The following is a 25,244-nucleotide window of genomic DNA, read 5'->3' as shown; positions in this document are numbered from 1 at the left end:
CAGAGTTGTGTTTGAGGATGCAGTTGTTGACGTGCTTCCAGTACTACGTCTCTGTCCAGGAAGGCGCAACCTGACCTCGTCGTCACTAGCATCTTCCTCCACCTCCTCTGCTGACCTCATCTCTTGGCTGACTGTGGGTTGACAGTAAGTGGGATCTCCGACCTCATCATCATCACCCTGTGCGTTATCACACCCGTCGTCCTCAGAGCCAACCTGTTCCTGCCCTGACAAAAAACTAAAGTTGTCGCTCCAATCAGGTATTTGAGTCTTATCATCGTCTTCCTCATTGTCTCCACCAACAGGAGTTACAGTTTGGGAATGAGGGTCTACATTATGGTCAGAACCTTCTGCGTCTGGTCCTGGATCCGACTCATAAAGATTCTGGGCATCAGTGCAGATCATTTCCTCGTCTGGATTCACAGAAGCGCTGGAGTCGACCTCTGATTCCCAGGCTATAGTATGAGTAAACAGCTCTGCAGACTCAACCATCTGTTCTACCTCATACTCAGACGGGCAGCTGGAGATTTGGGAGCTGTGAGGAAGCAAGTGCAATTTGGGTGACACCTTTGAGGACTGGAGTATTTGTGATGTTGAAGTTGATGTGGAGGAGAGCCCACTTAAAGGAGCACTTGATATCCGTTGAAGCACCTGCTGTTTTTGTGCCTCATCTGGAATTTGTAGCGATTGGCGTGGCCGTAAGAAAGGGATCTTATCACATTGTCCGCTAAAAGAAGTAGACATTTTAGTTTGGCTGGAAGATGGTCTTTCTTCTGCACCTACCCCACGGACACAACCTTTTTTCCCCTTCCCAACACGCCTATTCCCCTTTCCACCAGCAGCAGGCCTTTTTCCACTCATTTTGGTGGTTAACTAATTCACAACTCTGGAGTTGTTTGCACAAAAAAACAATGGATGGTAACCGAGCAGAGCTGAGTGGCCAAACTGTGGTATTAGGCCAAAACTATTGGCTGGGTTAGATGCAGAAAAAAATTATTTTTAATTTGCAACCTGATGGAGGTCAGTATAGATGGACTAATAGACCAAGTCCCACACACCGCTAGAAGCCCAAATATTTTTTCAGAGCTAGATGCAGAAAATTTTTTTATTCAATTTGCAGCCTGATGGAGGTCAGTATAGATGGACTAATAGACCAAGTCCCACACACTGCTAGAAGCCCAAATATTTTTTCAGAGCTAGATGCAGAAAAAAATTATTTTTAATTTGCAACCTGATGGAGGTCAGTATAGATGGACTAATAGACCAAGTCCCACACACTGCTAGAAGCCCAAATATTTTTTCAGAGCTAGATGCAGAAAAAAATTATTTTTAATTTGCAACCTGATGGAGGTCAGTATAGATGGACTAATAGACCAAGTCCCACACACTGCTAGAAGCCCAAATATTTTTTCAGAGCTAGATGCAGAAAAAAATTATTTTTAATTTGCAACCTGATGGAGGTCAGTATAGATGGACTAATAGAACAAGTCCCACACGCTGCTAGAAGCCCAAATATTTTTTCAGAGATAAATGAAGAAAAAAATTATTTTTAATTTGCAACCTGATGGAGGTCAGTATAGATGGACTAATAGACCAAGTCCCACACAATGCTAGAAGCCCAAATATTTTTTCAGAGCTAGATGCAGAAAAAAATTATTTTTAATTTGCAACCTGATGGAGGTCAGTATAGATGGACTAATAGACCAAGTCCCACACACTGCTAGAAGCCCAAATATTTTTTCAGAGCTAGATGCAGAAAAAAATTATTTTTAATTTGCAACCTGATGGAGGTCAGTATAGATGGACTAATAGACCAAGTCCCACACACTGCTAGAAGCCCAAATATTTTTTCAGAGCTAGATGCAGAAAAAAATTATTTTTAATTTGCAACCTGATGGAGGTCAGTATAGATGGACTAATAGACCAAGTCCCACACACTGCTAGAAGCCCAAATATTTTTTCAGAGCTAGATGCAGAAAAAAAATATTTTTAATTTGCAACCTGATGGAGGTCAGTATAGATGGACTAATAGACCAAGTCCCACACACCGCTAGAAGCCCAAATATTTTTTCAGAGCTAGATGCAGAAAATTTTTTTATTCAATTTGCAACCTGATGGAGGTCAGTATAGATGGACTAATAGACCAAGTCCCACACACTGCTAGAAGCCCAAATATTTTTTCAGAGCTAGATGCAGAAAAAAATTATTTTTAATTTGCAACCTGATGGAGGTCAGTATAGATGGACTAATAGACCAAGTCCCACACACTGCTAGAAGCCCAAATATTTTTTCAGAGCTAGATGCAGAAAAAAATTATTTTTAATTTGCAACCTGATGGAGGTCAGTATAGATGGACTAATAGAACAAGTCCCACACGCTGCTAGAAGCCCAAATATTTTTTCAGAGATAAATGAAGAAAAAAATTATTTTTAATTTGCAACCTGATGGAGGTCAGTATAGATGGACTAATAGACCAAGTCCCACACACTGCTAGAAGCCCAAATATTTTTTCAGAGCTAGATGCAGAAAAAAATTATTTTTAATTTGCAACCTGATGGAGGTCAGTATAGATGGACTAATAGACCAAGTCCCACACACCGCTAGAAGCCCAAATATTTTTTCAGAGCTAGATGCAGAAAAAAATTATTTTTAATTTGCAACCTGATGGAGGTCAGTATAGATGGACTAATAGACCAAGTCCCACACACCGCTAGAAGCCCAAATATTTTTTCAGAGCTAGATGCAGAAAATTTTTTTATTCAATTTGCAACCTGATGGAGGTCAGTATAGATGGACTAATAGACCAAGTCCCACACACTGCTAGAAGCCCAAATATTTTTTCAGAGCTAGATGCAGAAAAAAATTATTTTTAATTTGCAACCTGATGGAGGTCAGTATAGATGGACTAATAGACCAAGTCCCACACACTGCTAGAAGCCCAAATATTTTTTCAGAGCTAGATGCAGAAAAAAATTATTTTTAATTTGCAACCTGATGGAGGTCAGTATAGATGGACTAATAGAACAAGTCCCACACACTGCTAGAAGCCCAAATATTTTTTCAGAGATAAATGAAGAAAAAAATTATTTTTAATTTGCAACCTGATGGAGGTCAGTATAGATGGACTAATAGACCAATCCCACACACTGCTAGAAGCCCAAATATTTTTTCAGAGCTAGATGCAGAAAAAAATTATTTTTAATTTGCAACCTGATGGAGGTCAGTATAGATGGACTAATAGAGAAAGTCCCACACACTGCTAGAAGCCCAAATATTTTTTCAGAGCTAGATGCAGAAAAAAATTATATTCAATTTGCAACCTGCTGGAGGTCAGTATAGAAGGACTAATAGAACAAGTCCCACACACTGCTAGAAGCCCAAATATTTTTTCAGAGCTAAATGAAGAAAAAAATTATTTTTAATTTGCAACCTGATGGAGGTCAGTATAGATGGACTAATAGACCAAGTCCCACACACTGCTAGAAGCCCAAATATTTTTTCAGAGCTAGATGCAGAAAAAAATTATATTCAGTTTGCAACCTGATGGAGGTCAGTATAGATGGACTAATAGAATGATGCTATGCCCAAAAGATTTTACTTCACTAGGTGCAGTAAAAAAATTGGTATTCTATACACAGGTGTTATATCTTGCAACACAGATAGGCTACTCCACTGACTAACACACTCTGCAATAGGCCAAAAAGGATTAGCTTTGCTAGATTCAGCCAAATGCTGTGAAAAAAACTTGCACAGCACTGGCACAGACCTACCTGGCAAAAACTGATAGGAACTGATGTAACCTAGTCCTGAAAAGGACTCCAATTACAATTAGTCTTTACTCCCACAATCTATCTATTTAAGAGCACAGACCTGCCTGATAAAAGTCGTAGGAAATGCTGTAACCTAGTCCTTAAAAGGACTGCAATCACAACTATTCCCTACTCCCAAGCTATCTGTATATTTGTGCGAAAATTGGCTTGAAATTAACAAGGTATAGCGCACACAGCAACAGCGGTGCCGTCTAACACGCAGCTGCAGCAGTGAGAAAATGGTGGCGACGGGGAAAATGGCTTGGTCTTATAGGGCAAGGACATGTGACATACACTGCCAATCACACATGCCCTTGCTTGTGTGAAAAAAAGCACTTCGCTCCGTGTGTGCGCTGCTGATAGGCTGACAGATTGCACCTCCCCACTGCAAATGCGGGAAAGAGAAAAAAAAATGGAGATCTTCATTGTTCCTGCAGAGATCCATCCCCTGCCCCTCCCCCCGCCCCGCTGTACACTCAAACTGCGTATTAACATTAATTTTCATCATTACTGAGAAAAAATCCAGTTATGATTTTGGTGCACGAACAGTTATCGAACATAACCTCGAACAGCCGAATTTTTCTCAAATTGTTCGTGTTCGCCGATCGGCTCGAACACCGCCCAAAACAGCTCGAATTTGAGATTGGCGAACAGTTCGAGTAGAACAACGCTCATCTCTACCCAGGATAGGATTCTCTGCCATGTTCTGATCACTGGTCACGAGAAAAGGTACCAAAAGTTCAATGGTGTTTCTGCTCTTCGTGGCCCTCAGTTGGAAAGTCACTTCCACCCAGCCTATGAAAGGGATTTCGGTCTGGTTGACAGCTTTTACGGTGGAGTTCCACTGGTCCTAAAAGTTCTTTTAGTGACCGAAGGCAGGTATGTGGCAGGTAGCGCCTTCTCCATTCTTCATTTAAAAGGCTCGATTGGGTTCCTGTGTCCCACAGTGCTTTTACCAGAAGACCATCAAGCTGGCACTGTATAAAGGACCTTTCACCGATTAGGCTGATGAGGCTATCTTTACTGACCGAGGAATCCTCCTCCCAGGAGTACATCGCTTGACCTCTGCACTGGGCATTAAATAACTGATGCCCCGGTATCTCTTGCAGCTGTTGTAGACGGGAACACAATTGGGGATAGTACTGACTCAGCCATTTTACCTCATGCGCCGTTTTGGGGTTTGGTGAGATTTGGATTTGCTTCTGGGGCCTCCTCCGTGTCACGGTTACCAGTCGCCCCGCCCTGGTAACCTCCTGTCTTTTAACCCAAACGACCGTGACCATTGGCATTCCTTGGCATAATGTCCTTTCCCACCACATCTTAGATAGTGGACACACACCGTACTCTGATTTGATGAACGGCACGCTTCACAAGTTGGGTATCTTCTGTTTTGGAACCCACTCCTGGGTCTGAGGGATACAAGTTCTGGCCTTTTCATGTCAATCAACTCGGCTCGCAGTTCTCCCATTACTTCCTCCAAGTCAGCGCTGGCGGTTCTCTCTTTTGTTGGTGATTTAAGGTTCCCTCTTGGAGGCGGCACTGGAGGGTTTCCATGATGATCTTCGGACTGGCCACTGGGAGTCTCCAACTTCAGCTGACTCATTTTGGTGATTTTAGGAGCAGAGCCTTTCTTTAACTTCTGTTCGCTCTCTGACTCCAAACTAGCTGCCTCATTCATTTTTTCAATTAGGACTTCGTCCAGAATGCCAGGATCTTCTAGTTACTGTTTCAGCTGCAACTTGATGTCTTTGCTGATTAACCCCGTTCCCAATGATCTGAAGAACTTCTTTTGGACTAGTCCAGCATCAAACTTCTCTTCCGCTTCAACATCTCTGGATGCAAACAACAGTCTATCCTTTAGTTCAATTGCTATGAACAAGAAACTTTGGGGTGATTCATTATTTTTCTGTGAGAGGTTAATGAGTCACTGGAACAATTCTGAAGTACTCTCTTCTTTACAGTGCCCTTTTAAAATCATCTTTAGCTGTTGCAAGGTCAGTTGACTTCATTTCTAGCATAGTACGGAGGTTCAGTCCTGGGCTGATCGCTTTCACCACCCCCTCAACGATCTCATCTGGCTTGTAGCCTTTCTGTAAGCCTGCATCGATCTGGTGCAACAAGTTCACATAAAGCAGTCTCTCTTTCTGTTCACACTCTCCAATCTGTCCCAGGATCTTGAATTCTTTCCTTATGGTGATTTATGGTGCTAGAGAGCACTGTCTCCCTGATTTATCTAACCCGAGCAGGTCCTGTCTGAGTCTGTCACCCGCTCAGAGGTTTTGGTCAATTCATGCAGGGCTGTTGTTAGGGCTTTGAATTGTTCTTTCAATTTCTGTTGTTCACTTTGTGGACAGAGATTCCCGCTTTTGGTAATTGGTGCAGCCCCTCCATTCTCCAACTGCAACCTGGTTAGAAACTGTGTTAGTTCCTGGAGGAATATCCCCAGGACGTCTTCAGCTTCTTTCTCCCCCAGCTCATCCATTTTTGCATTAATGGCAGCTAACAGTTGCCTGTGGTTGTCTGCTTTAGAGATCTGTTCTTCTGACATCTTTATATGTTCTGCTACTGTTCTCAATAATTCACAGGTTAACTGAAGAAGTAGCTCACTAATTCTGTCCATTTGTATTTCCACATCCTTTGCTGTTAGTGAGTTTTCTTTAGGGCTGGTCCCCTTTAACTGGTGTAGCAGAGTTGAGTTGAGGTGCTGTGCTGCTGTGTTTTTCCAGACACTTTTCCTCTTCTCCCTCTAGACACTAATTCCCGCTCAGGACTCCCCATATGGGCCACCAATGTTACATGCACGCCACTAGGTTCAGATAGGGGCAAGACAGGTTACATGAATTCTTTGGAATCCTGGGGGAACCGTTACTCAGGGAGACTATAGACCATGTGCTGCAGCTTCTGTCAGGCACACAGGGCTATTGACTCTCAGACACAGACATGTAGTTTGTTTCACTTGCTGACCAGACACACTTGACGAGTGTTCATAAACAGTAGTACAGTAGCATTTAATAAGAAGCCGCACAGCCAGTGCAAGTTAAGTGTCATGAGCAACAGGCTCCAGTGACAAACAGTATAGTTTCTTTAGCAGCACAGCAGTTCACAGTCTTCCCAGTAGTACAGGACAGCACAATTCTAATGCAAAGGCTCATTAATGAACACAGCATTCCTTACAGCACAGTGAGATGGAGGAGGGGGGAGAGTTTGCTGAGAGAGATGATCCTTGTGACACCATTTCTTACAGTCCTTATCTGCCTGCTTGACAATACTCTGCACTGCTAGTTCAGGAACTCTACCTGACCTGTGCTTAGCTTCATTCCTGATTTGAATCCTTTTCACTTGCAGGGGCGCTTCTGTAAGATGCAAAACACACACACCACCTTTCTCTTTGGCTCCAGCCAGACAATAAACAACTTCCCCACAATCCCCCTGGGGCTCTACTAAAACACTCCCCTGTTGTCCTTCTGGAGCACAACAATTCCTGTCTCATTTGCTAGTGTTACTTTTAATAGTTGCTGAATGCTTTTAAAGCAACAGCACTACTTCTGCATGCAACAGTACAAAAAAGCTGCATGTACTAAAATACTGTTATAGGTAACAACTGCTGCTTCAACATTAATAGTGCGCCAGTTGTTGATACGTGTGGTTGTTCGAGTGGCTAATGGGTGTAGTAGTAGTAGGTAAAGTCACCTAGCGTGTTCAGTCAGACCGCAAATAGAACTGAATAAATACTTTACCATAATGATGATGAAAAAGAACCGAGTTCTTCAAAATGTGTAGATTTTTGACTCCAGCAGGACTACACACACAGAAATATGGTACACACATATGTAGCACCCTGAGGATTCGGCTGCTACAGGAGTATTGCACCTCAACCCAGAGGTGTGATATTCCACTCCCGGGTAAGGATGGAGTGTGGAACTGAGCTCGGTAGGCTGCATGCACTACACACATCCCATTTCCGGGGAACAGGCCGACGGTACTCCCACTTAGAAATGTGCAGGTACGACCGAGTCTGTTCCTGGCTGGAGTGGGAGGGGGGTGGTACATCCCATGTAGTGTAGGGGCAGATAGGGGGAGCAGCCTGGGTAAAGATAGGAGCTCATTGGGTGCTGGTCACCTGAGCTCACACATAGAGGGTGTATATAAGGTGGGCACCATCAAAGATCAGGGTCAGTCTGTCAGCCTTTGCAGAGGAGTCACAGGAAGAGGAGCAGAGCAGATCCAGAGAGAGAGAGAGGAGAAAGAAGGAAAGACCCAGAGGGGGAAGCAGAAGAGAGGACTCTAAGACCCCAAATTCAAGCTACGGGTGAAGAGTCGGCATCAGGGTACCGGAACCCAAGCTGGTGGGGGCAAAAACACACCCCAGCCAGAGACCGGAGGTCGTGGGCAGGATTGATCTGCCACGATCACCCACCACATCTACCCTGAAGGCATACCACGTGGAGGGTCAGGGAACCCAAGGCCAAGGGTCTCCCAACAGAAGGCCCGAGGGAGCTGGACCTAGGTAGATCCCTGGTGGGGACGGCCAGAAGACAGGACAGAAGGAGAGCTCAGGGTCACGCTCCGGACTTGCTTGGGGGTTGGCTGAATCCAGGACCTGGTGGACGCAGCACGGCTCGGGTGGTCACTTGAAGCTAGAGTGACCGGAACATCAGCAGTGAGTAAATACCCTAAACTGCACAACCCGACTCTGTCTTCATTTAACATCTATGCTGCACCACCACAACCCCCATCCTCTGCACCTGACCCCCTGAGGCTATACCCCACCCGTTGGGGGTTATACTACCAAAAGCTGCACCAACACCATCAGCCTCAGCGGACCCTGCTGCAGCGGCGGCCATAGTGACCGCAATACAACGGGTGGCGTAGTCGACATTAAGAACTTTATAACATCTGTAGGACTGCCACATACTCTGAGCTTGACGCCCTGGGCACGGACCGGGTCACAGCCACTCAGAAGACTACAACCCCCATCTGATCCGGTGCCGGGTATTCCCCTCAAAAAGGAATATGTCCCAGGGGGCGCGTCACATATAGACACATTGGTATGAAAGACACTTTTGCATATACAATACACATGCATTAATACATTATGCACACATATACACATTACACATGCATAAATATAGTACATACATAGGTATGAAATACACCCCTGCATACACATTACACATGAATTAATACATTATGCACACATCTACATATTACACACGCACAAATATAGTGCTTAGATATACATATATATGTATGAAATATATCCTTGCATATACATTAAACATGCACTTACACATTATGAACACATATACCCACTCATAAACATAGTACGCACATATATGTATGAAATACACCTTTACATATACATTACACATGCATTAATACATTGTGTACACATACACATTACACACAGAGAAATATAGTACACACATAGGTATGAAATACAACTTCGCATATACATTACACATGCATTTACACATTATGCACACATTTACATATTACAAAAGCATAAATATAGTACACACACACATGTTATGTGTACGATCCATGCGTACACATAGCACTGTCAGTCTGTCAGCATGCCTCCTTAGCGCTGAGTTTTCCTCTTGCAGCACTTCTCAGCACTGCTGTCTCTGCATGTGGTTTCCATTTGGCTTTAGGGGGGCATGGCCAATCTCTGCAGGAATTTAACCCTGCTGCGTCATATAGAGATTAGGTTCCCTGGCCTATCATATGCCAGCAGGGTCGATATTAGGCAGCTCTTCTCACCATTCCTTGCTTGAACGTTGGTTCCTAGTCAGCTAGCACCCGTTTATGCATATCTCCGTATTCTGTCTCCAGTTATCGACTTGTTCTACTTACCCGCTCAGTTTGACTTCTCCATACCTGACTCTGACTTGTATTGAGAACCCATGCTGCCTGCCCCAACCTTGCATTGCCTGACTACACTTCTCGCTCGCCCTCCTGTATCTCGTAACCGTGCCTCTGACCCTCCGGTCAGCTAGTGAAGTCCCAGGGACTGCCCTGGAGTGGTACCTGGTGTCTTCCAGCAGTCCAGCCTATCCTTACCATCAGAGCCCTAATGAAGACCCGGTGTAACAGGCCAGATTAACCCCCCGCCTAGAATATATCCAGGGTATAAATTGGCCTAGGCCAGATTATACCCCTCTGGGTCAGAATATACTCCAGCTGCTGTAGATCAGATTTTTCAGGCTTTTGACAACCATTGAGTGATATACTGAATAACGGTCTCTGCCCCCTGTGCGCTGTCTGGGACCCTCTGTGCGCTGTTTGGGACACCCTGTGTGATGTCTCGGGCCCCGTTCTTGAGTATATCACTCAATCCTGTGTGATGTCTGGGGCCCCTGTGCGATGTCTGGGGTCCTTGTGTGATGTGTGATGTCTGGGGCCCCGTGTGATGTCTTGGGCCCTTGTGCGATGTCTGGGGCCCCTGTGTGATGTCTGGGGCCCCGTGTGATGTCTTGGGCCCTTTTGCGATGTCTGGAGCTCCTGTGCGATGTCTGGGGGCCCTATGTGATGTCTGGGCCCTTGTGCGCTGTTTGGGACCCCCTGTGCGATGTCTGGGGCCCCGTTCTTGAGTATATCACTCAATCCTGTGTGATGTCTGGGGCCCCTGTGTGATGTGTGATGTCTGGGGCTCCTGTGTGATGTCTGGGGCCCCTGTGCGATGTCTGGAGCACCGTTCTTGAGTATATCACTCAATCCTGTGTGATGTCTGGGGCCCCTGTGTGATGTGTGATGTCTGGGGCCCCGTGTGATGTCTTGGGCCCTTTTGCGATGTCTGGAGCTCCTGTGCGATGTCTGGGGGCCCTATGTGATGTCTGGGCCCTTGTGCGCTGTTTGGGAACCCCTGTGCGATGTCTGGGGCCCCGTTCTTGAGTATATCACTCAATCCTGTGTGATGTCTGGGGCCCCTGTGTGATGTGTGATGTCTGGGGCCCCTGTGTGATGTCTGGGGCCCCTGTGCGATGTCTGGAGCCCCGTTCTTGAGTATATCACTCAATCCTGTGTGATGTCTGGGGCCCCTGTGTGATGTGTGATGTCTGGGGCCCCGTGTGATGTCTTGGGCCCTTTTGCGATGTCTGGAGCTCCTGTGCGATGTCTGGGGGCCCTATGTGATGTCTGGGCCCTTGTGCGCTGTTTGGGAACCCCTGTGCGATGTCTGGGGCCCCGTTCTTGAGTATATCACTCAATCCTGTGTGATGTCTGGGGCCCCTGTGTGATGTGTGATGTCTGGGGCCCCGTGTGATGTCTTGGGCCCTTTTGCGATGTCTGGAGCTCCTGTGCGATGTCTGGGGGCCCTATGTGATGTCTGGGCCCTTGTGCGCTGTTTGGGAACCCCTGTGCGATGTCTGGGGCCCCGTTCTTGAGTATATCACTCAATCCTGTGTGATGTCTGGGGCCCCTGTGTGATGTGTGATGTCTGGGGCCCCGTGTGATGTCTTGGGCCCTTTTGCGATGTCTGGAGCTCCTGTGCGATGTCTGGGGGCCCTATGTGATGTCTGGGCCCTTGTGCGCTGTTTGGGAACCCCTGTGCGATGTCTGGGGCCCCGTTCTTGAGTATATCACTCAATCCTGTGTGATGTCTGGGGCCCCTGTGTGATGTGTGATGTCTGGGGCCCCTGTGTGATGTCTGGGGCCCCTGTGCGATGTCTGGAGCCCCGTTCTTGAGTATATTAAAGATTAAAGTATATTAAAGATCAGATTTTTCACGTTTATGAGCACTATTGAGTGATATACTCAAGAATTACATCATTTTTCAACATTTTATTGTTTAAAACTCTAAACACACAGACTTTTTTTTACTTCAACCAGAAAACCTTGACGGTTCATAAAAAACTTGACTGTTCAGGATATAATAAAAGTTAAAACATTCTGAAACTTCAACTTATAAAGGACCTTTACATGGGGCGATTATTGGTTCCAGAGAGGCTTTCGGCCGATAATCGTACACATGGCTGGTGACAGGACGCTACAATATAAACCTTCAAAGGTAAAACACTGATAACAACATTAAAATGATCCTGCTTGTTTTCTACATAAAGTGCATGTTCTGTTGTTGACGGCAGATTGAAGCTTACGGGATAGGTCAACCAATCCATGGTGTCACCGACTTTTGTGTGGATGACGATGTCACAACTCAGCAGATTTGCTGTGGCCATGATTTCGGCATCAGTTGCCCAGACTCCATCACGAGAGATGCCAGAGGTGTTCACATATTCATTCACATCTTGATTAAAGTAGCCCTGTAGTTTTTTTGGACAAGTCAGTTTTCATGTGGTGGATGACTTTAGCTCTGAGAAGGGAGTAGTTGTCCTCTGTTCCTGTCAGGATATAGAAAGTAGCAGTTCCCATCACCTTTGGCTTTATATGTACGCCGTGGTTGTCCAAGATCTCTTGTGCATCCAAAGTACACAACCCTACTAAACGTAAGGTCAAGAGCGGTGGTAAGATACTTCCTTCCTGAACTTGGTAGTGGGTTGAAAGTCTAGTTTTGCTTGTGTTTCTGTGTGACAGAGTCACTGGGACAGTCATCAGGGGACTGGGGTGGTAGAGAAGTCTCTTCATCTTGGTAAATCATAAGGTTGCTGGCATGCTAGGTGTTGCTTAGTATCTTGCCAGTCTTATTGTTCTTAAGTTTTACTCGTCCTTTGGTTAAGGATTCCACAACTAAGTAGGGTCCAACCCAGCGTGGTTCCATCTTTGAACCCATGTGATGAATACGACATTGATTCTTGATATAAACAATGGTGCCAGCAGTGATTTCTTTGTTGCTGTTGTGTCAGCGATCAAAGGCACACTTTTGGTGTTCCTGAGCAGAATGGATGTTGGTACTTACAGGTGAGTGGATCCTGATATGAACGGTTGTGAGTGTATTTAGCACATCAGGGTTAGCATCATCTGAAAGAGACATGACATCCACAATGTCATTTGCTGACGGATTGAGGTCAATAGGAAGCTTAGCCTTTCGTCCATACATGACCTCAAATGGAGTGCACTTGGTTGAGGCATGCACAGATGTGTGATAGGCAAACAAAACCCCAAGGATGAATTGGTCCCAGTTGGTTCCTTGGTCATTAACAATCTTGCTAAGAGATTCTTTGAGTGTTCGATTGTCACTTTCCCGCTGGCCATTTGTTTGTGGGTGGTAGGCATATGAAATGCGGTGATCTGTTTGAAAATGATCCACCAGGTTGTTGATGATCAAGTTCACAAACTCTCTTCCCTGGTCGCTAATCAAAGTGTCCATACAGCCTAAGCCGCAAATAATGGTGTACAATTTGCTACTGACATGGCACTCTTGTCTGGAACAGCTGTTGCTTCAGTCCACTTGGAGAAATGATCAGTGACAGCAACTATATATTTGTTGCCGTTTGATGTTTCCTGAAGAGGACCGATCATATCAATCCCAACTAAGCTCCATACTTTTCCAGGCTCTGGTATACTGTTGAGTGATGGAGCTTCTTTGCTGATTTTGGAACTTGTGATAAAACATTTTTGACAGGCTTTGACATGTTGGTGAAGATCGTTCTTCTTTCCCTTCCAGTAATAACGGTCAGAAATTTTGGCAAATGTTTTATCTCAGCCAAAATGGCCACCAGAAGTTGGGTTGTCTTGACAGGCCTTCAGGATATTTGGCAGTCGGCTTTTAGTGAGAACCTCCTTTTTTCCATAGTAAATAATCCCTTTCTCTGCTCGATATGGCTTAGATGTTTGTGACGCGCCCCCTGGGCCATGTTTGTGTAGCGTTGCGCACGCGGGGAATACCCGGAGCCGGATCAGATAGGGGTAGTAGTCCTCGTGGTGGTGACCCGGTCCGTGCCCAGGGTGTCAAACTAAGTGGCGTTATTGATATGATGGTATTAGTGTCCGACTACGCCACCCGTTGAATGCGGCTATGAAGCCGCCGCTGCAGGGCAGTCCGCTGAGGCCGGTGGTTCGGATGTGCAGCGTGGATGGTATAACCCCCAACGGGAGGGGTATGGCCTCAGGGCAGCTATGTTAGAGATGACAATGGGAGTGATGGTGCGGGTGTCCCAGTACTGATGGTGCAGGTGCGACGACGAAACACGGAGGCTTGAAGTGCAGTTTCAAAAGCTTTACTCACAGTTCTTTATCAGGTCCCTTGTGCACAGTTAGGACCACCCGAGCCGTGCTGCGTCCACCAGGTGCGGGACTCGGCCAACTCCCAGGCAGTTCCAGAGCGTGGTCCTGAGCTCCCCTCTCTTCCTTCCTACTGGCCGTCCCCACCAGGGATCCACCTTTGTCCAGCTCCCTCGGGCCTTCTGGTGGTGAAACCTTTCCCGGCTTCCCTGACCCTATACGTGGTATGCCTTCCTGGTGGATATGGCGAGGGGTCGCGCCAAAACTTGTCCACGACCTCCGGTTCCTGGCTAAGGATAATTGGCCTCCACCAGTTTGGGATCCGGTACCCTGCTCTGCCAACCCTTCACCCGTTTCCGTTCTCTCGTGGGATCTCAGGGTTCCCTCTATGCTTTCGTCTCTGGGCCTTTCCTTGCGTCTCTCTTCTTCCTCCTTTTTCCTTCTCTCTCTCTCTCTCTCTCTGCTTCAGGCCTGGCTCTGGAGCTGGGCCCAGACGGAGCCACAGCTCCCTGTCAGCCCTCTCTGGCTGAGCTCCTCTCTGCGCAGAGCAGACCAAAAAGACCCTGTCCTAAGATGGTGCCCACCTTATATACTCCCTCTGACACCCGAGCCCAGGTGACAAGCAACCAATGGGCTCCTACCTATGCCCAGAGTCCCTCCCCTATCTGCTCCTACACCACTGGGATGTTCCTCCCCCCCCCCACTGCAGCCGGGGACAGACGCTGTCGTACCTGCACATCTATCTGGTGGGAGTACCGTTGATCTGTCCCCCGGAAATGGGGTGAGTGTGGTGCATGCAGCTATCTGAGCCCAGTTCCACACTCCATCCTTACCCGGGAGTGGAATACCACACCTCTGGTCTGAGGTGCAATACCCCTGTAGCAGCCGAGTCCTCGGGGTGCTACATTCCCCCCTGGTAAATCACAGCACGTCCTCGGGCTGGAATAGAGCAAAAGCAAATTAAAACTTACAAAAATTTTTAAAGTGCACTCACACATAAGATATTAACTATGAACTCATCCCTTTATGGGAGGTACTCTTTTCTTTTAACTTTACGGGTATAAAACATTACGAAAACATTATCAGAAAATATCATTAACTCTCTTAGCATCATAAAAACTTTTTCATATAAAACATTCTTTATCTTCTGGCCACGGTGCAACTTGTGACCAGGTAAAGTGCAACAGTCACTAGTAGAAAAACAGTTCTTCTATAAAACCAGTAGGGGGCGCCTTAAGAAGCGCAACTATTTACAAGGGTATGGCTGCTCTCAGTCCTCGGCCAGTGGGAATAGGGAAATGGCTGCTCACAGTCCTCAGCCTGGTAAGGGATTAGGGACACACAGGATACAGTCCCTTTAAACAGTTCCACACTAGTCCCAACGGGGACCACACTTCAATTAGCAACAGTTTCTGCAACAGTTCTCATACCCTGACGGGTAACTATATACAGTACTTTGTTTATGCTACTTCCTTCAGTAGCGGTATCCTCTCCTTGTTTCCTCCCGAGGGTAGTCTTCAGACCTGTCCGGGTCCTCTTGGCTTTCCTCATATTGTATCTCCTCCTCCGTCAACCGGTGCACGTGAAGGGCGTATGGTCCTTTGGCACACTGATGCCGGGTGAAGGTGACCTCATCACCCGGGTAGAGGTCACGTCCGCGATGTCCCTCCGGCAGGTGGCTCTCGACATCCCTGCGGGTGACAAAGACGTCGCCGGGGGTTCGGTGATCCCGGATAAAGCCCCAGCCATGCTCCAACTGGAACTTTATTACGGTCCCGGTGGCGCGGGGACCGTGGGCCGCACGGGGGTTTCGTCGGGCTCGGCGTTTCTGCTCCGCGCTCCGGACCTGCAGCTGTTCTTCGCGGATCCGCCTCTCTCGTCGTTCTCTCCCGAAGACCTCTAGTTGCTGACGGCAGCACTCCTCACGCCGGGCTGCGGCCGCCCGGGTCTCTTGGGTGAACCCCATGAGGTTTTCACCGGTGGGGTCCCATGCAAATTGGGCCTCCTCCAGCGGGAGCGGAACAATTTTGGCGGGCGCCGGAGCCGGGATTAGAGGCTCACACAGGGGCCGTTCCCTCCGGAGTCGGGGGTTGATGTACTCCGGTGGCCACACGAAGGGCAGCCCGTCCGGGCTAGTATGCTGCGCGAAGAGATCCTCGCCCAGGGGCAGCACTGTGGAGGTTGATGGCTCTGTGGGGGCAGCGGCGCCCGGAGGTACTCGGCCTTGTGTCCAGGCCGGAGGCATCCTTTTTGGGTCCAGGTATGGCACCTTTGGGGAAGAGGGCGCTGGAGGGGTAACGGCGCCCGGATGCACCAGGCCTTGCGACCAGGCCGGTGGCACAGTGGAGGTAAAGGGCGCTGTGGAGACCGCGGCGCCCGGAGGCACTCGGCCTTGCGACCAGGCCGGTGGCACTTCCTCTTTTGCCGCGCTCAGGGTCAAGGGGCGTGGCGCGGAAGGGGGCGTGACCGCGGCTCCGGCCGCTTGAGGCCTAGTTGGGAGCAGTGGCGGTGCGGCAACGGGTGCAATGAGGGTGACTTCGGGCTCTGCGACGGGGAGCTGGGGCAGGCTTACGGCTACTGGGCTCGGGGTGATGACGTCCCCATTACCTGCTTCCATCCCTGCGGCTCCCTCCACGGCGTCGTCTCCGGCCTTCGTCCCTCCTGCACCATCCTCAGGGGCAGACTTGCTCCACGTTGCGGGTGGCGTCCTCTGCTGGCGGGTTCCAGCCTGCTGGGCCATCTCCCTCCTCCATTCGGCCAGTGCTTCCTGCTGTACTCGGGCCATCTTCCGGGCCAAGGCTTCCAGCGCGGTCTGTGCACGCTCCCGATCTCTGGGGAGCTGTGCCAGGATCTCCACCAGGCCTTCTGGGGTGGCAGCCTGCAACAGGTTCCGGACCACAGGGTCAGTGCTGCTCGACTCTTCCTCCATCTCCGGGTGCGATGTGTCCAGACTCCTCCAGGCCGCACCCATCCTCTCTGTTTTGTTCTCTATCCGCCCCCCTTGGGAGTGGTCCCGGGGCAACTTAGTGACAGTCAGTTTCAGGGGCAGACCCCCCACTTTGATGGACATTTCCATGGTGGTAGTCTCGGCTGGTGGGGGCGGTCTCCGCTTTTGGTGCTCTTCTGGAACCGCGCCCACGATGGGAGGTGGTCTCTTGCCACCCTCTGGCATGCCCACAATGGCGTCCGCTCTGCCAGGGCGGGAAACTGTCCAAGATGGCGGGAATCGTCTCCCTATGGCGGGAAACTCCGTGGATGGCGGGCAAAGACTGCAGATGGCGGGCAAACGGCGGGAAACGACCCCAGATGGCGTCCGATGGCGGGAACCCTCTGGAATTGGCGGGAGACTTCTTTTTGAGGTATATATGAACTTTTCTTCAGGCACGCAGTACCCGGTGGTTGCGGGCACGTAATCCTGCCGACTACGCCAAAGTTGACGCGCCCCCTGGGCCATGTTTGTGTAGCGTTGCGCACGCGGGGAATACCCGGAGCCGGATCAGATAGGGGTAGTAGTCCTCGTGGCGGTGACCCGGTCCGTGCCCAGGGTGTCAAACTAAGTGGCGTTATTGATATGATGGTATTAGTGTCCGATTACGCCACCCGTTGAATGCGGCTATGAAGCCGCCGCTGCAGGGCAGTCCGCTGAGGCCGGTGGTTCGGATGTGCAGCGTGGATGGTATAACCCCCAACGGGAGGGGTATGGCCTCAGGGCAGCTATGTTAGAGATGACAATGGGAGTGATGGTGCGGGTGTCCCAGTACTGATGGTGCAGGTGCGACGACGAAACACGGAGGCTTGAAGTGCAGTTTCAAAAGCTTTACTCACAGTTCTTTATCAGGTCCCTTGTGCACAGTTAGGACCACCCGAGCCGTGCTGCGTCCACCAGGTGCGGGACTCGGCCAACTCCCAGGCAGTTCCAGAGCGTGGTCCTGAGCTCCCCTCTCTTCCTTCCTACTGGCCGTCCCCACCAGGGATCCACCTTTGTCCAGCTCCCACGGGCCTTCTGGTGGTGAAACCTTTCCCGGCTTCCCTGACCCTATACGTGGTATGCCTTCCTGGTGGATATGGCGAGGGGTCGCGCCAAAACTTGTCCACGACCTCTGGTTCCTGGCTAAGGATAATTGGCCTCCACCAGTTTGGGATCCGGTACCCTGCTCTGCCAACCCTTCACCCGTTTCCGTTCTCTCGTGGGATCTCAGGGTTCCCTCTATGCTTTCGTCTCTGGGCCTTTCCTTGCGTCTCTCTTCTTCCTCCTTTTTCCTTCTCTCTCTCTCTCTCTGCTTCAGGCCTGGCTCTGGAGCTGGGCCCAGACAGAGCCACAGCTCCCTGTCAGCCCTCTCTGGCTGAGCTCCTCTCTGCACAGAGCAGACCAAAAAGACCCTGTCCTAAGATGGTGCCCACCTTATATACTCCCTTTGACACCCGAGCCCAGGTGACAAGCAACCAATGGGCTCCTACCTATGCCCAGAGTCCCTCCCCTATCTGCTCCTACACCACTGGGATGTTCCTCCCCCCCCCCCCCCACTCCAGCCGGGGACAGACGCTGTCGTACCTGCACATCTATCTGGTGGGAGTACCGTTGATCTGTCCCCCGGAAATGGGGTGAGTGTGGTGCATGCAGCTATCTGAGCCCAGTTCCACACTCCATCCTTACCCGGGAGTGGAATACCACACCTCTGGTCTGAGGTGCAATACCCCTGTAGTAGCCGAGTCCTCGGGGTGCTACATTTGTCTAAACTGGGACTTGGTATTTGAACGTTTCTCTGGAGGTAGATCGCAGATCCACTGGGGGGACTTTTGTTGCAATGTTTCTGTTGCAGTGTAGAATCTTAAAAGCTGATCATACAGTTGGTCTTCCATTGTTGTCAAAATTGGAAAACTTATTTTTTTGTTGGAGGCGTTCCAAGTTCACTTTATATACCTTATCAGGATAGAATAGGAACTCACACTGAAGAACTTAAAGTGCATATCATAGAGAGCAGGGAGAAATATACATAACAAGTTACAACACATATCATTAACTATGCACTGATGGAACTGCACCATCTTCAGTCAGTTCAATGTAATGCCTCCAACACATGCTGTACGTCTAGTCCACCTGTTCCCATGCACTAGATTTGCTGCTGATTTTCCACAGCAGCAAAAACACACTAATACTCTGCCCTAGAGGAGTATAGACCATGGCCTAGGCCAAACTATACCCCGGGGTATTATACTCCTCCGGGCCAGAATATACCCCAGCTGCTGTAGATCAGATTTTTCACGCTTATGAGAACCATTGAGTGATATACTCAAGAACGGGGCCCCAGACGTCGCACAGGGGCCCCAGACGTCACACAGGGGCCCCAGACATCGCACAGGGGGTCCCAGACAGCGCACAGAGGGTCCCAGGTAGCGGACAGGGGGGCAGAGACAGCCCACAGGGGGGCAGAGAAAGTTCACAGGGGCCCTGTGCGCTATCTCTTCCCCCCCCCCCTTGCGCGCTGTCTCTTCCCCCTCCTTGATCACTGTCTCTGCCCCCCCCTGTGCGCTGCCTGGGGCCCCTGTGTGCTGCCTGGGGCCCCTGTGTGCTGCCTGGGGCCCCTGTGTGCTGCCTGGGGCCCCGTTATTAAGTATATCACTCAATGGTTCTCAAAAGTCTGAAAATCAGATCTACAGCAGCTGGGGTATACTGTGACCCAGAGTTTGGCCTAGGCCAGAATATACCCGGGGTATAATCTGGCCTAGGCCACTTTAACCCCGGGTATATTCTGGGCGGGGGGGGTAATCTGGCCTGTTACACCGGTAGACACTTAGTCATGACATTCCAGGGTAAACCCAGCCCATGGAGCAGTGGGGTCCACACCCACCAGCTTTACACAACCAAGCTTTGAGGGTGGGAAGGAGCCGGCAGAGTCCTACCTCTTGGACTAATCATCTCATCGCACTTTTTAACAATCTCTTTCAACCATGTCTTTCCCTGAAACGCGTCACCTCTTTAACGTAATGAATGGTTACAGCTCATATGTTCCCATTAAAATTCCAGTACAATTTGTCCATCAGAAAAAAAATCTAATTGACAAAAAATGGGAAAAATGGGAAAAAAATCCATGCATGTGACAATACAACTTACAAAGTGCAGCTGCTTGTAAACTGCGTGAGCACAACGGCAGTCCAAATTAATTGGACGCTGCTTAAATAGGAAATATTCTTGTTTGCTTGATGCGCGCTGAGTCTCACAGTCAGCGTCTCTTTCAGCCACAGGAATGCTCCATAATTTAGATTTACAGAAGCTTTGCCCCATACTGAGGCAACTCATCAAATTAACAATCGTCAGCCCCCCTCCTCCACCCCGAGCCTTTATCATGTTGATGCCGGGGAGATTTTATTAGCAAATATTTGCTTTTTCATTTTAACAAATACAAATAGCAATCAAGGGAAGAGCTCAGCATCCTGCGTGATATAAAGCGCTCGGCTCCCTCTCTGCTGGGGCCATATTGTTCTGCTTAATCTTTGTCCATTGTTGTAATATTATTCTTGCATAAATCAGCTATAATCTTCAAATGTTCACAAACCTGAAAATGTCTTCTCATGTATTACAGTAATGAGAAGTCAGGAAAGAGGGGGAGGAGGGATACGCAGCTGCAGTGTGTCTGCGAGACCGCATGCATGGGGAGGAGGAGCAACAGGTGGGAGATGTGATTGGTTCAGAGGACAAAGCAGGATTATGCCAAAAAATAGGGAAACAAAAGAGCCCAAATCTACAGGGTGCACAAAATATAGCCATTAACGTGTTTCTTAGGGAAATTGGTTTTTAGGAAGAACAAATGAAGACGTACTCCCTTCCTGCCACACAGCTTCGGGGAATAATGACTGCATCATCCATTGTCATGACGATGATTGGCTGCAGCGGTAAGGTGACTGGATCTGGATGGTGCTTTCACCCCTATTGGAGCAGTTGCTGACCATCAAAAGGATCTGCCCTCGATCCGCGGTGGATATTTTTTAATGACCCATGCTCCAAAAAATGTTTTTAACACCAGACAAGATTCTTATTGCTGAGAATTGGGTCTCTCTGATCAATAAAGAACAAATAGACCCAGCATGGGCGCATAAGGATGCTTAAAGCAAAGGAGAGGGATGCCCACATGCAGCAATACAAGGGTGAAGAAACTGTGGCGCCCTGCTACACACAGGTGCCACAGAACCCAGTAGGGTGCATGGATGGATTTCTCCACAAGAGGCCCTCACACATTCACACACCTCCACCCTACCACCTCAGACCACCAGAGGGAGCCCCATTAGGGATATATAAACTGCAGGGTCGAGTTAGGCAGTCAGTGTGTGTTTAGTGTTTAGTGTGCTCAGTGAGAGAGCAGCACGCAGGCTGCTGTGTGAGGCATCATTAGGCCTACAGCACGCACTGAAGCCTAGTGAGGGCCCTGAGTGTGGCCGAAGGCGAGAGGAGTTGAGGGGGAAGAGGAGCGTACCAGGCTCACCCCGAACTATATACCGGACACCGGGTCCGCGCCTACAGGGTTCCTTATACCCAGTAGGGACCACCGGATACCTGGAGGACTACAAGTCCCAGGTCAACCAACGCTGACTACAGTACTAGGGTTAGGAGTCACGGAGGCCCCAGCGTCCAGGGAGAGTGATCTCCAAGAGAAGGCCCTACCACCAGGTCAGCAGGTGCAAGAGAGAGAGACAGTAATTAAGCCAGGCCTAGTTCCAGGCAGGTCAGAAGCTTAGAAAGTGAAAGCAACACATCAGGAGGCCCTATACCCGCTCACTGGGGAGAGTCCAGAAGTGCACCCTTCGTACCGAGTACCCTGGACCATACCTGCATCTCCACCTGTAAAAGTACCGAAGTGAACGCCCGTATGAGTGTCCGTCATTTCTTCCTGAACCGTCCTGGCCGTCTCGCCCCTGTATCACCATTTAACACCCCACGCATCCCTGAGGCCCGCTCCACCTGTGGGGAGCCGTTCCATCACAAGCTGCCCTAACATCTGCCTCAGAGGACTGCTCCGCAGTGGTGGCTCCCTTTGGCTGCATTCCACAGGTGGCGTCACGAACACTGTACAAATCCCCTATAAATAATTCCCCTTTTTGGTGCCACGGACCGGGTCAGCCATCGTGATATCCCCCACCGGCAGCCGGCCCTGGTGGCGCGTCAAAACTATGGCCCCAAATCCTCAAGACTGGCATTTTGCATGGCAATCTTGATGAACAGTCCACTGGGGAAGATGCACCAAAATCATTAAAGGGCTTATCTGGGACTATTTTTTTTACAATGTGCCTAAGAACTAACAGGCGGGTACTTACTACCTACCTGCCTGCTGTGCACGCCACCGATCTCTGCTGGCACAGAGCTGTCACAGACCGCTCCTGCTGGTGATTCAGAGGCTTCCACTGACATCAGATTGACAGAGCAGCGGCTTCTCTTCCGTCCTGTTCTGTTGACGGGACGTGACTGTGGACGTGACGCTGATTGACAGCCGGCTCCCTGCTGCCTAACTGCGGGAAGCCGACTGTCAATCAGAATGACGTGGAAGTCTTGCCCTGTCAACAGAACAGCCGGGAAGTAGAAGAGCTGCTCTGTTGATGTGGAGCAGCTGAATCAGTGGCAGGAGGGGTCGGTGACCTGTCTGAACTGGCACAAGGTACAGTAGGCAGATAGTTGCCTCTGTTAGCAAGTTTTTAAGCCCATAGTAAAAAAAAAAGTCCTGAACAACCTCTTTAAGGCATCCACCCCTCAATAAATGTAGTGCACCTATGTAAAAACTGTACTCCAGTAGTGGCCTATGGTACATTCCTCTCGCAATCTACGTTACTTTTGTGGTTTAAGTTATCATGAATCTGTCGGCAATGCTCGGTTATATCCCAAACACACTAAGTGCCACTCACTTTTTTAAAAAGAAGGCAGAGCTGACGTAAAACCACCAAAAGTCACAAAATATTTGTGCCACAATTTTGCAACATTTCAAATAGTTTTGTGCTAAATTTTTAGCAAAAACTGTTTTCTGAATTGGTCTAGTCCCATCATAATGGAATAATATTCACTGCACCGCTCACCTGCCCCGTCATGCCTGCTACTTCCTGTGTCCACTGCTTGCCATTTAGTCCTCAGGGCCTCTTCTCTATGCTATCGCACGCTCGTGTCCTCATCCTAGAACAGGACCTCCAGCCACAACTAGATCTAGGTCACGGAGCATCGCAACGTCGCAGAGCACAACGTGACCTCCGAGGTTTGGTCACGGCAGGAAGTCTTGCTCTAGAGCAAAGTCAGCAGTGCACGGCTAAGGGAAGTAGAAGCATGGAAAACCTGACGGCAGGTACTGGAGGCAGCAGGTATGCCAGGACAGGTGAGCAGTGAAGTATTAGTTTTTTTCTTTGTTTTTTAACAGTTGGCCAGCCCTCTATAGATCTGCAAAATGGCAGCTGCAGGTGTCTACCAATTTATTGAATTTATGCAAATTGCATAAACTCCATTTTCTGGAGTATATGGATATTTGTAAAATTTCAATTCCACTCAAATAAATTAGCTAATTTATAATTAGAATTGATTTGCTAAATTCTAAAATACCTTCCTTTGCAGATTCGGGACAGCTTCTCTTCTCGTTCTTTGTACACTGATAGTGTTTGCGTCTGTTTCATCTCTCCTTTCTTTCTAATAGATTAGTCTGCGGTGTACAGCCTTCTCCTCCTCCCTGCTGGATTGTCTGAGAATAGAGACGCGTAGAGCAATGTGCAAGGTATGTGGACAGAAGCAATGTGCTGTCAGTTCTATCTCAGAAGCAGCAGCACAGTCAGCTTTTTACAGGAGTTACACAGACTCTACATCAGCAAAGTGGTAGGCAAATTATAATGAAGACTGTTTAACAAAACTACTTGAAAGGGTTTGTCATAAAGACAACCAATGTCTATTGGCCCTAATATGGCAACATGGAGGAGGTTTCCTTTAAATTACTTTAAGAAACAGCCAGGGCCGGCGTCAGTATAGTAAAATCCCGGCACTCACATATGTTTTCAATGCTTCTTTTAATGAACAACCACAGAAGACGTTTCAGCCCATCCCGAGCTTTTATCAATGAGCCGGCGTCAGCATCCGGGCAAGTGCTGGGGCCCTAGACCATGAGGGGGGCCACTCGCCATCGGGGCCCGGGCCACTCCCCCAGTATCTGTGCAGGACCTCTGGCGCTGTTTGAGTGCTGTCACTTCACTAGACATGGCCGCGCACAGTGCGCTATGTGGCTGTGTGTGCTAGTAATGACACGGCAGGGTCAGCACTGCTCCTTTAATTGTGCTTGTGCGTCGCCCCTACTACATCATTACTAGCAGACACAGCCACACAGCGCACTGCGCGCAGCCATGTCTGGAAAGTGACAGCACTCAAACAGCGCCAGCGGTACTGCACAGATGCTGGGGGAGCGGCCCGGGCCCAAACGGAGAGTGGGCCTCCCTGATGGTCCAGGGCCATGTCTGTGACGACAAACACATGCCGGCGGCCCTGCACAGCCACATCCCTGAGGAGCTAGACTGGAGACATGCAGGGGGCAGGTGAGCGAGGCTTGTCGCCAGCTTGCCCAATCCCCATATTAAAAATATTTCTAATGTATCTGTGTGTGTGTATGATGTGAATATCTGTGTATGTCAGTGTGTACAACTGTGTATATATATTTATGTCTGTTTTATATGTGTATTTAAGAATTTGTGTTCAAATATGTATGTATGTCTGTATGTGTACGTATCTGTGTATATGTTTGTATGTGCGTGTCTGCGTATTGTATGTGTGCATATCTGTGTACCATGAGCATGTGTATATGTGTATGTATGCCTGCATGTGTGTGCATGTCTGCGTACCATGTGTGCATGTTCATGTTTGTGTACTGTGTGCGTGTGCATGTCTGCGTACTGTGTGCATGTGTGTGTGTGTGCGTGACGCGCCCCCAGGGGCCGTGGGGTACTCGGTAGCTGGGCTGGTCAGTTCTATTGGGGTAGTCACGACAGCAGTGACCCGGTCCGTAGCCCAGGGCTTTCAATAAATGAAAAGTCAATTGGAGAATAAAGAAAGGTATAAGGTTTGTGACGCCACCCGTGGTATGCGGCTATATGTGGCCGCTGCTGCTGTTCAGATCCACTGGGGCTGTTGGTGACGCAGCAAAGATGGTTCAGCTCTCCACAGGCAGAGCTAGGCCCCAGGGCAGTATATAGGGCTTGATGAGGTAGATGTTGTTGGTGTAGTGCAAGGCAGGTGGCGTAGTAATTAAGTCAAGGACACAGCGGGGTGCAGTCTTCAAGTATTTACTCACAGTTATCAAGATGCTCCAGGTT

The sequence above is a fragment of the Phyllobates terribilis genome, unplaced genomic scaffold, assembly GCF_046119375.1.
Source record: "Phyllobates terribilis strain yellow unplaced genomic scaffold, ASM4611937v1 Scaffold_4__5_contigs__length_816908805, whole genome shotgun sequence".
Lineage (NCBI taxonomy): Eukaryota > Metazoa > Chordata > Amphibia > Anura > Dendrobatidae > Phyllobates > Phyllobates terribilis.
Note: the sequence above shows the minus strand (reverse complement) of the source record.